The sequence below is a fragment of the Centroberyx gerrardi genome, chromosome 23 (assembly GCF_048128805.1).
Source record: "Centroberyx gerrardi isolate f3 chromosome 23, fCenGer3.hap1.cur.20231027, whole genome shotgun sequence".
Classification (NCBI taxonomy): Eukaryota; Metazoa; Chordata; class Actinopteri; order Beryciformes; family Berycidae; genus Centroberyx; species Centroberyx gerrardi.
In genome coordinates, this window is record NC_136019.1 from 19,305,381 (window position 1) to 19,317,917 (window position 12,537).

Consider the following 12,537-nt stretch of genomic DNA (forward strand, 5'->3'; position numbering starts at 1 on the left):
CTCGGTCATATGTTCTCTCTGCATTGCATCTTCCTCCTTTTGCATTTTCCCCATTGTCCCTTTCCCTGTCTCCTCAAAGCTTATTTTCCCCTTTTGTTCTCCTTCTCGTCCCTTTTGCCCACCGCCGCCTTTCGTTTCCTTTGTCTCCGTCTCTTTCCTCATACATGGCCACATCATGCGGAGAGGAGTCTTTGTTACAGTAATCATGTATTCTTTTTCATGTGGTGCGCAATTATATCCGAGTGACATCCTACGGGGGACGCGGCGTGCGATTTCTGCACGGTGAACGCATGGCTGACATGATGTTCGCATGCAATATGCGATGTGCTGATACGATCACACACACATAAAGGCGCGTACTGTGTATAGACAAGCACACACACACACTCACAGGTACATACGGGATGTGACAAAAAGTTTTGCAGCCTCCTGTAGTTGGAGACAAGTCAAGTTGACTCATTTTGGAAGCCGACAGTTCCCCTCTGTAGCCTTTTTAGAGATAAAGGTCATCTCTGCTTGTCTGTACTCTATGAAGTGACCACAGAGTCCTACAGAGTATTTAAAATCCACCCTAAAAACACTTCAACACTGTCAAATAAACAGCTATTGGTGATGTAGCGTGCATTCCTGGGCCCATTTTCTGGTTTGGTGGTGTATTTTTCTTATTCCCGTGGTGTAGATGACTCGGTGAGATATTTCCAGCGCAGCTACAATGGAATTTGGCATCAAAGAGCAAGAGCTTCTTTCTTGACTCACCATTTTGCACCAACATTCAACAATCATACAAGGAGAAATCAATTGTAGAAGAGGCAGAGAGACCAATTTCTCCACCGACAGTAGCAGCCTCAATAGACAAGAATGACATGTGTTTTGAGTAAAGGGTGCTACTCTCACTTTTTGTCGACGAGAAAAACTCTCGCTCTTTCGCTTTTACTATTCCTATCGCTCCCATTCGTGCACGTATAACCCGCCAAGTTCACGCCCGTTCTCTGGGGGGTTGTATTGAACATCACAGATTGATGATATATAACGGAGTATCCGAAGACAGATTTGTGCTGTAAGCATCAGTGTTGAGCTGAATTTTCCAAACCAGAGTGACGAAAGAAAAAAAAAAAAACGAGACTCACTTACTGTACTTCCACAGTTGTTTGCTTTTTGCTCCGCCTCGACCTTTTTCCATTATTCTCCAGCGAATGGGCATTTAGTTCATATTTAAATTCATATTCTTCCCTCGGCATCAGCAGCTAATGGGCCCTCAGACCATTAGCACCAGAGTGTATCCTGAGAACATTTAGCATACTGCCAAATTGGACTTTTAATTGCAGATCTGGCATATACAATTTCAATGGTGTTATGTTAATATTTTAAATGAGGTGGGAAATTCAGGGATTGCAGTTAGAGTGGAAGTCGTTCCAGACAGTTATTCATTCGATTTCAGATAAGTGGTATCATTTTGTCATGCAGGTATAATACAGTATCATACAGATTATAGCTTCTTGTTACTATGGGACACTGACTTAGACTTGTACATTAAGGCATGTCATTGTGAGCACTACTTCCTTCCATCCTAGCGGTTCCTCTCTCTCACACTGTACACTATATACAGTACATTCATATACTTTTCTCTCATCGCTTTCTTGTAAGTTTTTTGTAACTCTTTGTAAGTCGGGCTGTTATTTATGTGTATGCAGGGATAAACTCAATTTATCCACCTTTTTATGTACAGAATAGAGTTTACCTACCTTTTCTAGGCTGATGTAAATCTTTGTGAGGTAAATTCAGAGTGTAGATCATAGGGAATCACATCAAACTGGTGTAAGTTATGTTAAGATAGGGATCCAGTCCCAAAGTAGACTTGATTTTTGTTAATTGGATAATCCAATGTTGTAACTTCCTATCAAGTGACTATAATGTGTCACTAAAAAGGCTACTGAGTTTCAAGTGATACTCAGAATTGTGTGAAAATTAGTCTCTATTTATTCAGTGTGTGGTCATAGTTAATCTTTGGGTTTGGGTTGATGTTAGAATTAGGGTTAGGCTATGATCAGGGTTAGGGTTAGAGATGCAGCAAATAGGCAAGCAGTATTGGAAAAAGTACTCAAATCCTTTACATAAGTAAAAGTAGCAATACCATAATGGAAAAAGTAAAAGTTTTGCATTCAAAAGTGATTCAAAACAATGCAACATATTTTATGAGCTTATTGTATGTTTTGCATGTACAACCTTATTCTGCAAAGTAACTAGTAACTACAGCAGTCAGATAAGTGATATAGTGGAATAAAAAGTACAATATTTCCCCCTGAAATGTAGTGGAGTAAAAGTATAAAGTCTCACAAAATGGAAATACTCAAGTAAAGTGCCAGTACCTCAAAATTGTACTTAAGTACAGTACATGAGTAAATGCACTTGCGTCACCCCTTGCGTGCATGAGAAAGCTGTACTGCACATGTGTCTGTGTGTGTGTGTGTGTGTGCACGGGGACGCCTCCCTCTCCTACAGTATGTGAGAACAAAGAAGAGTCGGCCCATGATGAATAATGAAAGGCCCGTACAGTAGCTTGGCATCTCTCCTGCACTCTGCCAGGCGAACGACGACATCCACAGGCACCGCCGCCATGTTTATGGATGAGATGTCGCGCAGTGTACCGCAGGGACAGGTCGCAACCGGACCCACGAAAAAAACCCAAAAAAAAACCTCCGCCATCTGCACCGCTGACATTTCCCAAACCAGTGAGAGAGAGAGAGAGAGGGAAAGAGAGGGAGAGGGAGAGGGAGGGAGAGAGCATCTGGTGTTCACCTCTTGCTTGCAGGATTTGAAGTTGTCGTAATGTCATGCTGCCATGTGGTTTGTGTACACGAACCACTGTGAGCCAAATGACATGTGTTGAAGGCAGTTGGACTCTCTTGTTAGCCTGTGTATGCGTACATGCGTGTGTGTGCTGAATTTCAACCTCTTTCTCTCAACGGCCTTGATACCGTTACCTTGGCCGTGGCTGCTTGATGATCCAGGGAAGAACTGATTTTCCCTTTGATGCATTCAACGACAAAAGCCATTTCCGTCCTCTTGCCTCTCCTTGGCTGAGCACGTACAGTAGGTTGGCATGGCGACGGACATAGTCGGTATCGTCGGTGTCAGCTGTGCAAGTTCCAGCACACCCCAAGATGGTATATTTTTTTTTAAACCTGAATTTTCTTCTGGACGCCTTGTGTTCGAGCGTTTACCCGAGTCTCTTGCCAAACCTTCGTTTACAAGATGCCTCATATAGTTTGGTTAATGATGCAGCGCCTTGCTTACTTCACACACTTGGACTGGGAACAAAGGTTGCAAGGTTTGAAAACCCTTTCAGTCACTGCTTTCATTTGGGCTTGACGGACAGCGCGCCTGAACCGTGTGTCAGTGTACATTTGGGTCCCTCAATGGATGAAGGCGCCTGGCTGTTTCTACTTGTTTAGACTTTAACGCTCGCGCTGACCTCATTCTATAGCTGGGTGGCCTCGGACTGAAAGGCGCAGTAAAAAGAGATGGAACATAGAAAAAGGGCAAGAAAGGAGGAGGGACGACAGTGGAGAGAAAAAGAAGGAGAACTTGACAGGCAGCGAAAAGGGGGGGCGAGCGAATCCCGGACGTCTCGAAAGTTTCCAAGAGTGCTTACGTTAGCGCAAAGAGTCTCTGCATTCGCATGTTCGTGTGTGTGTGTGTGTGTGTGTGTGTTCGTGCGCATGCCTACGTGCGCGTGCTGTGTTTGCGTGCTGCTGTGATGCCTTTATGCCTTTAAAAGTGTGCGCCTGCACCCACGTCGCACTCCATTCCTCTTCCTCTTCAGGGGCTAAATGAAGTGTGACAGGGCATTAAAGTAGGGCCAGAGCCCTGGGTCTCGTCGGGATGGAGACGAGGGTGAGGGTTGGGGTGGGGGGGGGTGTATGGTTATTAGCCCGGAGCTGCTGATGGCTTGTGACAGTAGCCAGGGTGTGGGTCTGTGGCTAAACAGGACCTGTCTCAAAGGCCTGGCTAGAGGTGAGGGGACCGGAAAACGTCCCAGACACCACAGAGGCCCGGCCACTAAAAACACCAAACCGCAGAGTTCTCGATACATCTGGACAGGACTTAGAGGGGACTAACTCAGCACTTAGACACATCCAAAGGCATACTGTTCATAGGACACAGGGGGTACTGTAGCTTGGCCTTAGCTGAAGTAAGCTCAAGTGAAAGAAAAAGTGAAGCAGAAGTAAAGAAGAAGTAATGGAGCGGGATGGTGTGGGGAGGTGGAAAAATGAGAGTAGGGACATATCTCTGTTTTTCCATGTTTTTTCGTCGAAAAAGCGCTGCCTCAAGTGCATTTTGTGCTGATAATGAAAAGCGGGTCTGTTTCCATAATGACTAGCTGCAGTAGCTGCCACTACCTGCAAACAGTCCTCAGGTACAGCACTCAAACACTTAGAAACTCCACAACGCAGCCGCTCTGCTCCCATCAGAGAAACAGCCACTACCTGCTTTCTCCATTTTCATTCTGCTTGTTGTTGCTGTAAACTGTCAGCGACGTAGCAAAACCCGCCTCTTCTTCCTTGGGATTAGTCAGCTCCCCCCCCCCCCCCCCCCAAAAAAAAGTGGTCCACATTGTGCACTCTTCTAAAAAAGTTGAACCTTTCTCAACTTTAGAAAACGGTCCACTCTGCCTTCTTAAAAGATGCCAGGCACAGTGCTTTCCGTCCGCCTTGCAGCCGCTCCCCATTGACTTTAATATATAAAAAAGATGACAGTGTGAATAAAGCAGAATAGGGTGAACACACGCTGGTATGGTATAAAAGTATATGAGGTGCAGATACAGAGATTAAGTCTGAAAGGGAGTCTGAAAGAGAGAGAGAGAGAGTTTAAAAGGTTGTTTTATTATTCTATTGTTACAACCCCACTAACCCCAATTAATGTCGCTGCCATAAGACATGGTGTTGGAGAGAGAGCGAGATAAAGGGAGAGAGGAGGATGATCTCATGAGGCGAGATGGGCTCAATGTTGAAAGAGTGCGTCTTGCTTCAGTTGACAAGTAATGAAGCATCGCGGCCAAAAAGCACCAAACTCAATTAGCCGTGCTAATGCTCAGTTCGGTTGTAGCGAGCACTTTAATCCTAATGTATTTACATAGCCTTGTCCCCTCAGCTTGTTTGATTGGGCACTGTGTAATGAAGCCAGCCATTGGTCCATTGGACATTCCTTGTGGTTGACGATGGGGTTCGACTGATATGAGTTTTTGAAAGCCATAGGGACACTGCTGTTTTTGGGTTATTGCTGCTGGTAGCCGAAATTTTGTTCCAACTGTAGCTACATATATTAAATTTGACCATTTTCATGCTAACACATTTAGAAAATAACAAAGATCCACAAGGACCATTACTACTCCTACCACTACTACTACTACTACTGCTGCTACTACTACTACTATTGCTGCTACCAATAGGCTACCACTACTAGCCTACTGCTACTGGACCTACTGCTACCATTACTACTGTCAATACTACTACCACTAATACTACTGCTACTACTACTACTACTACCACCACCAATACTACTACTACTACTGCTTCTACTGCTGCTACCAATAGGCTACTACTACTACTGCTACTACTACTAGCCTACTGCTATCATTACTGTCAATACTACTACTGCTACTACTGCTACTACTACTACTGCAACTGCTACTGCTACTACTGCTGCTACTATTACTACCAGTACTACTACCAATTCCACTACTACTAGTACTGCTAATAAACATTATAAATTCTAATTCATACTTGTTTTGAATATGATCAAAATGTCTCATTAGAATCAATTCAGGTTAAGGTCTTCCCATAGACAATTAGTATTGATCAATTCTACAATAAATATGTAATCAATCAAACTGCATAATTTCCTTGATATCAGAGGTGGATGATCAGTCTAACTATAATTAATCGAAATGGATGATCTTTGTATTGGAATTGGAGTTTAATAAGTATTTCTTCAATCCAGACTGGGTTTTGTGTGTATAAACTGAGAGAAAGATGGACTAATTGAGTCAGAAGTAGTTTTTACAACCAGGCTTTTTCTCTGCCTACTGTTTACGTTGATAAGCTATTTCTATTCAGTTCTGTAATTTCCATAATATTTCCCTCTGGCTTCGACTGGTAGTATTGTTATAACCCTGTTTGGTTCCAGGGGAATGAGCGCTGCCCTACAAAATGACATTAATGGTGCCTAATGAAAAAGTACCAAAAATGTTGGGATAGGGGCCTGCAGTCGCCTCAGGAGTCGGCAGAATTGAGAACATGCTAAATAACAACTAAATAACAAACAACGCCATTTCTCTGCAACTCAATTACACAACCCCGCATGACAGCTTGAGCAAAAAAAAAAAAAAAGTAGGATAAACTGTGCTTGAACCCCAGTTGGCGGGAACAGGGAAAACACTATGTATAATAATGTACACGGATAAATAATGTATCTGTTTCGTGTAATTAGAGCAGCTCCCCGAATACATTTGCCCAAATTAGACCCTGGGAGTATTTCCACTGTGTTTAATGCTGCATTCAGTCCCCGTTACTCTCTGCTCCACTTAACCCAAGTCATCTTTAACTCCCATTAACAAAACAATCGCAGGCATCGCTCTATTGTAAATAGCTGCTGTTGTTAATGATGTGCAGTTTTACACTGTTCCCGCTGCAAAATCCAAAAATACGAGGATTAAGGAATGATATGGAAATGCGATACAGAGTGTGGACGTTTGCGCATACAAAGCGCGTCTCCTATAGGGGAAAAAAAACAGGGTGCAAAGGGAGGAGTGGGCTGGCAGCGGGCATGTAGGACAAAGCAGAAACAAAACAAAAAAATTTTAAAAAAGCAACAGAAACGATGGGAGAGGGAGAGCGATAGAAAGAGGGAGAGGAACAGGGATTATGATAATGCCTAGGTGACAGCTGTTCAGCTGTGGCTAGCAGCTGTATCCACTAAAGGGGATGGAGCCTAAGCCAGGATAGGATCCTCTGTCCGTGTCACCATGCCAGGAAAGGTAGCCAGGACAGAGACAAAGAGTAGGGAGTTGCATGCAAAACATGCAAATAGATGTATAAAGTGGACAGGTAATAATTTCAATGATACAAATCCTTTATAAAGGCTATAGCATCCCTCCAGTCTGCATATTCACCCCTCATGGAAAGCCTCAACTTATTTCTCAACTAAATAAATCTTTATTCAACAAAATATCAGGCTAATTAAACTAGAAACATCAACACAATTAAACTAAATGCGACTAATTATGGCAAGAGGGTGAAATCAGAACTTGAAAAAACTTGAAAGATACTGAAAAGGCTAAATCGAGCGCATGATTTTATTTTATTAAACTGTGCGCATGTGTTCGTTCATTTGTTGGCAGGAATGAAATGGTGTGCACAGATGAAATGAAAATGAATTGTGATGAAAATGAGGGTACCGATCAATCAAAACGAGGGAAAGATATGTATCTTGCGCACTTGAATTAACCAAAACATATTTTTGTGGGGAAGTGTTACCATTCCTTTATTGGGGAAAAGAGTGTATGGAGTCATAACTGGTACATATGGATAATGGTAATGTATGAGAGACAGAACGAGAGAGAGAGAGAGAGAGAGAGAGAGGGGGGGGGGAGAGGGGGAGAGAGAGAGAGATCCAGTTGCTACTTTACCATCCGTTTATTTGGACTCGCAGACGTTTATGCATTGCTACAATAGTAAGTTGATTGTGCCATTTTTCTTGCTTTATGGCCAAGATAATATTATGGCATGATGTCACGATGAAACCAGATGTGTGCGCACACACAAGTTCATATACAGTGAACAAGGAGGCAGTCTCACACACACACAAAAGTAGTCAGACACACTCATAGACACAGACTCCCTCACACACACACACAAACACACACACACTTGGCTGCAAAATCCTCTACACAGGTGGTCTCTTACTCTCTCTCTCTCTCTACTTCCCACCTGCGCTTCCCTCTCCCTAATGCTTATTTTCCCCTTCCAATATTTTCGTCTGGAAAGATTTTATTGGGTATTTAGGAATACAATTCAACATCTGTCCACCTGAGAGGAGGTAAAGAGGGTTTTGGCGGTCAGGTATATGAGGAAGAAAATGGCGGCCCCCGTCTACTTATCCGCAGAGTCCCTCTTTTTGCCTGTCATGCCAGCTTTCAGACAGGACGCTGACAGAGTGTCTGTCAGTCAGCAGAGACATCAGTGTTCATTCTGAGGGAGGTTGCGACAGCGCTGCACCAGATATCCGACAGTGACAGAAGCATCGCACATCTCACTCCATTTCTGTATTCAAAGGCATCTGCTTTGCGACGCTTCTGAGTCTTTTTGGCACATCGGAAGCATATGGATGTAATGTGCCGTCATTTGGGGCACTTTACAAAAGCAACGCTTAGGGGAATAGTTCACCCAAAACTGAAAATTGGTGATAACAGTGCCATTTGAACTCAGGTGGCACCAAATAACCGCATCGAGAAGCCTGAAAATGCATAAAAATCCAGGACTCGGTCCTCTTCCAAAGAGAACTGCGGTGCGGTTCGTTAGGAGTGAGAATGTAATTCAAACCAACTCTAGGAAACAACCCCAAAACATAAGGATTTATGGATAAGGAGATAGATGTTGACATACGATAGCCAGCAGTTATTCATGCTCGGAAAGCCTAGCATAACAACATGAAGCGAGGGCAAACCGCAGTCTGGACTGATGCTCATATTCAGCCATTTATTCATGTGTTCTTACCTGGCATGACCACCGCAGATGGTAAATGACGTCAAAGAGCGCAGACAAGTCCACCAGGCTTAGCAAAATTTACAGGGACTGGAATCAGATTTGTTTTGACTCCCTCCCATGCTGAAATCTCTAAGCTCACAGCATGACAGCTTACCGAAACTCTGTACAATAAATGGGCTACTTGTGAGTTTTGCGACTTTTGTTTACAAGCCCTGGTTCACTTGGAATTGGCAGTGTGAACCTAAACGAATCAAATACAAAAGTGGAACAGTAAAAGTAAACTTTTCCACCACGGTTCAGACCAAAAAAAATGGACTGTAGGTGTGATTGCACCCTTAAACCCCATTTATTCTCACCGCAGTATAGGCCTGCCGCATGTAGACTGTGTCCAGGCTCCTGAGTCCGTGACTCAAGTGAATTACAGTCTAGGCAAGGTTGTGAACCCCATCAAGTTTCCCCCTGAAAGCCAACACTGATTACTAAGAGCCAGGTTAAGTTGGGCTCCCAGTCCCAGCGGCCCCATCGAACCCCATCACCCCGTCCACAGTAAGCCCCCCTCAGAGGTCAGATCGATGGACAGATTTGAGCGCCAGAAGGCTCGTCTTAATCCCTCGCCTTCATCGATTACCGTCCCCATTACAGCCTTCACACTCCCAACCTCCCTCTCCTATTTTATTCCTAACGCCTCGCTCTCTTGTTATCCTCCTCTGTCCAACTATCCATCTCTTTATCTCTCTCTCAGGTCCCCTCTATGTCCCCGTTCTCTCTTTGTTTTACGCGGCTTCCTCCCTCCGACTATCCATTTCTCCGCTCCTTGCCTCGTTTCAACTCTTTCCCTTTGTCTCTTTGTCTCTCCCCTCGGTCTCTCGCCATCTACTTTTTATCTCTCCGTCTCCTTCTATATCCCATATCTCTCTTTATCGCTCTCTCTCCCCCTCCCCCTCCATCTTCTCTCTTGGTCCCAGAGGCCTCGGGCTCCCAGCAGTGGATTATCACACATCTAAGGAACTCAGCTCCCTCAGTCCTGTTGGTCCAATTAGCTGTCGGGTAGAACATCAGTCAATCTACTGGAGTCTCCACGGGCAATATTATCCCTGCATTTCCATGCACAGAAAAATGTATTCGCATGTATTAAATGTCTGTTGTTTGGGAATAGATGTTTGAAATGGGTGTTGATGATACCTTTCGGGTTGCAGTGTAATAGCAGTAATGTGTGTTGTTTAAAAGGCTGTTACCAAAGATAGCCTGTTGTTGTTTGACGCACCCATAATTTAAGAGAATCAGAGGAGGATGCATGTGCATTTGTGTGAATATTACAAACGCAAATTATCCCAGGCTCTGCCTTGACACGGGTAAACAGGCCGCTGATTGGATCAGAGCCTAATTATAGCGATTATTCAGATATTCGTGGGAGAACAGAGAAGAACGAAAAGAGAAAGAAAACCGCAGAGACATAGAGAAGCCTGGAGATCAAACACAGAAGATGGAAACAAGAGATAACTGTTAGACATGGAAGAGGAGGGGGGGGAAGACAGGCAAAGGATGGATGGTTCGGTAGAAGGAAAAGATTGAAGAGCCAAGAGTTTCAGTTCCAAAAGGAGATTTCCACCAGTTTAAGAACCATTATGAAACCTTCCCAACAAGCCTTTGACAAAAGGCGATGTGCAGGAGTTGGCCAAGTTCAACATCAACCCAAACAAGCACAAAAGTTTCACAATATGCTATCATGGCAGGGTAGAAAATCATATTATAACACCTTTGTGAACAATTTTGAAGATTGATGATTTAGGTACTTATTTCACAAAATGATGCAGGTAGCAGCTATGGACGTCTATGTATATCATCTTACACAATAATTGCCTGCTTAAAAGTACAACCCATTATTATATGTAGCATTTTTAAGCAGCAATTATTTTTCAGCATTGGATTTACAGAATTTTGGAATGAAACCCTTCAGATATGTGAATGAGAAAGGCAAAGAAAGTACTGTACTACCTACCGCTGTACACCTGCTCTCCAGATGTGCTCCTACTGTACGTTAGACTGAGTCGATAGATTCCTGTAAGTAAGGTCAGCAAAGCTTTTGTGTGGACACAGTACAGGGCAAACAGAAGCAAAGGTCCATGTAATTGCCCCCCCCGCTCCGCCCCACTTGTCCGCCTGAGCGGTTTAATGAATGGTGGCAATCTCAAACTACTGTTAAAACCATAACGAGCGTGCGGGTCAGTGCCTGGCCTTAGATAAAGAGTGTGGTCAAGGTCCAATGCAAAAATGAGTCCGACCAGACGTGTCCATTCAGCGGTGACTGGCATCTTGAACCATTATAGCTGCCATTGAATGAGAAGGATGGGGGTAATGGGGAACTATTCTGAAGAAGGAAATACATTATTTTATGGGTGTGTGTGCCTAAGAGAGCGAGAAGAGAGGATGTAGAGACTTACAACAAGCATTGAAGTGTCCTTGTTAGAACCAGTTTGAGTTTTAGACTTTTGGAGCAAGGACATTTTGGCCGATTGTCACTTCTTCAAGGGGTTTGTTTAGGTTTAGGATTTTGGATTTGGGGTTAAAGTTAGGGTTAGAGGTTATGGAATGAATGCAGTCAATGGAAAGTCCTCACAAGTAGAGTAGTACCAGTGTGTGTGTGTGTGTGTGTGTGCGTGGGTGTGTGCATGTGTATACAAACGATTCGGTTTAAGCATGTACCCCCATCTGTGTGTGTGTCTGTGCGTGAGAGCGTCATGGAAGTGTCAGTGCAAAGTAATTCCCCAAATTGAATCGACGGGGAATTTACTTTTGTGCCCCGAGAAAATCAATTGGGCTTCATTTTTTGGAAAATAGACAAAAATGAGTTCCTCCCTTTTTTTTCCAGATTGTGATGAATTGTTTATGTGTGTGGTCTGTTTCTGGAGAATGCGAATCGCCCTGGGGGGGGGGGGGGTGTCACACACTTCGATGGAGTAATTGTATTTCACTGTTTTCGCTTTAAAAATGAATGACTGCATTCTTTCTCCTCGCCCAGAGTCTCGGAGTCTGTCTCTCTGCATTTCTCCCCAGTCTGTTTCTTTCTTTACCGTTTTCTCCCTCTGTCCTCTCTTCAATAGCTGATTGATAGCCTTCCATTGACTCCCAGTTGATGGGAATGTCCTGGGGACAAATAGTGGTTGTCGAGTTAGAGTTCATGGTCAACTGTGGTGCGAGGTTGGGCCTCAATGGGGTCTCTTGTAGCTCTTGTATGGAGTCATCCAGGGGTCCTGACCACCCTGTTGACTTTTCCCCAATAAATGCCATCGGGCTCATTGTCTGGCAGCTTGCAAACAAGAAACCCACAGTGGCTGATTATGTGGTTGCAGTATTACAAGATAGTTACAATAGGGAAATACTCCCATTTACAGCAGTTTGATTAGGTCAACCGGTTCACCACAAACTTCCTTGTCATTTGTTATCTGAATCAATACAGGATGCTGAGAGTTTTTCTGTCATTGCTCATGAAAAAAAATATGAGCTCTCAGACTTTGTTCACTTAAGCGTGACATGTTTGTCGATACTTGTTGACTTTAAGTATGGCTCTGTGATTTATTTGTATTGAATTACAACGGACTGGCATGGCATTGCGTTCCCAAAAAACAGGGGGATTTTTTTTGTGCTCTGCTGAGATTCTCAGTCTGTGCCAATTCTGCCCTTCAGACCAGTGAGCTGTAGGTAGAAGCTGCCAAGTTGTAGTCTTACACACCGGTCTGGAATCTGGCTTCTATGCTGTTCAGCAGTTTTGTCA

The 12,537-nt window shown here is 43.8% G+C and overlaps 1 protein-coding gene across 1 annotated transcript in view; it reads left to right on the forward strand.

The window, feature by feature from the left end:
* sorcs2 (sortilin-related VPS10 domain containing receptor 2) overlaps positions 1-12,537 on the forward strand; it is a 261,561-nt gene that overhangs the window by 53,846 nt on the left and 195,178 nt on the right. The gene's annotated exons all lie outside the window — the stretch shown is intronic.